This window comes from Chiloscyllium plagiosum, unplaced genomic scaffold, assembly GCF_004010195.1.
Source record: "Chiloscyllium plagiosum isolate BGI_BamShark_2017 unplaced genomic scaffold, ASM401019v2 scaf_61855, whole genome shotgun sequence".
In the NCBI taxonomy this organism is placed as follows: Eukaryota; Metazoa; Chordata; class Chondrichthyes; order Orectolobiformes; family Hemiscylliidae; genus Chiloscyllium; species Chiloscyllium plagiosum.
This window is the reverse complement of record NW_025197308.1, coordinates 3,202-5,073: the sequence shown is the minus strand read 5'-3', so window position 1 is coordinate 5,073 and position 1,872 is coordinate 3,202.

The following is a 1,872-nucleotide window of genomic DNA, read 5'->3' as shown; positions in this document are numbered from 1 at the left end:
GAGAGAGAGAGACAGAGAGAGATGTGTGCAAGTGTGTGTGTGTTTTTAAGATGGATAGACAGATTGATTCACACAGTTTATACACTTTGTTATCAACCTTTGCAAACAAATCTTTCTTGTGCAATAACCGTTCTCATTCCTGTTGAACTGTGCTGACTCGTTACTGATCAGAGTTCTATTAATGAACAGAACATAGAACAATACAGCGCAGTACAGGCCCTTCGGCCCTCGATGCTGTGCCGACCTGTGAACTGTTCTCAGCTCGTCCGCCTACACGATCCCATCATCTTCCATGTGCTTCTCCAAGGACTGTTCAAATCTCCCTAATGTGGCTGAGTTAACTACATTAGCAGGCAGGGCCTTCCTCACCCTTCCCACTCTCGGAGTAAGGAACCTGCCTCTGACATCTGTCTTAAATCTATCACCCCTCAATATGTAGCTATGTCCCCCTTGTACACGCTGACATCATCATCCTAGGGAAAAGACTCTCACTGTCTGCCCTATCTAATCCTCTGCTACATGTGCCATACACCACTGAAGGTGCCTATAAAGGTATGGTTAAATGTGGTAAATAACACCCTGCATTTTACTAATAGGGGCACAGAGCGGGTGGGTGTCAAACACTGGTTCATCCTCAGCTGGAGGATAGGAAACCCATTTTAGCAAAGTTGTGGAGAGGGGCAGGAGAAGATTCCTGGGAATGCTGTCCCTCCCACACCTCCCCCCTCTCCCTCTCCCTCTCCCTCTCTGGGGTATGAGAGGCTTCAGTGATGTGGATCAATTGGAAACACTGGGGTCTGCACCCCACCGCCCCCCCCCCCCCCCAAACCCCTGGAGAAGAGACAGATCTGATAGAGGAGGGGTGCGGGTGAAAATGACAATGTGGAGGGAGTCGGGTGAGGGAGAAAGTGTCCGCACTGAGCAGAGGGATACGAAGGTTTATATGAGATGAGATTCCCTACAGTGTGGAAACTGGCCCTTCAGCCCGACAAGTCCGCACCGAGCCTGCAAAGAGTAACCCACCCAGACCCAGACCCAGACCCAGACCCAGTCCCCTACCCAATATTTCCCTCTGACCAATGCACCTAACACTACAGGCAATTTAGCATGGCCCATTCACCTGACCTGCACATCTTTGGACTGTGGGAGGAAACTGGAGCACCCGGAGGAAACCCACACAGACACGGGGAGAATGTGCAAACTCCACACAGTCAGTCGCCTGAGGTGGGAATTGAACCCAGGTCCCTGGTGCTGTGAGGCAGCAGTGCTAACCGCTGAGCCACTGTGCCACCCTTAAAGTGAGGGGGGGTGATCAGGGAAAGGAGCGATGGGGACGCAGTGCGACGTGGGTATCTGAAATGTGCTTCCTGACAGCATGAGAGAGGTGTGTTCCATCAGAGGGAGATGCTGACAGTGCTCGTGTCACTGGATTTGCAGTCCAGGGGGGGGTCAGGCTACCGCTGGTGGGGACACTGGCTCAAACCTCATCCCAGCAGCCCAACGGAATTTGAACTCCATGAATAAAATCTACAACTGAGCTTCAGGAGTACTGTGTCCCGTTCTGGGTCACCCTGTTATGGGAAGGTGTTTGTCAAACTCGAAAGGGTTCAGAAGAGATTTACCAGCATGTTACCAATAATGGAGGGTTGGAGCCATAAATAAAGACTGGGACTTTTTGCACTGGAGTATAGGAAGTTGTGGATGACCTTAGAGAAGTTTATAAAATAATAAGTGGCATAGGTAGTGTTAATGGTAGTTGTCTTTCACCCAGGGTGGGGGATTTCAAGATTAGGGGAAATATTTTAAGGTGGGTCAGAGTATTGAGTACAGGAGTTGGGAGGTCATGTTGCGGCTGTACAGGACATTGGTTAG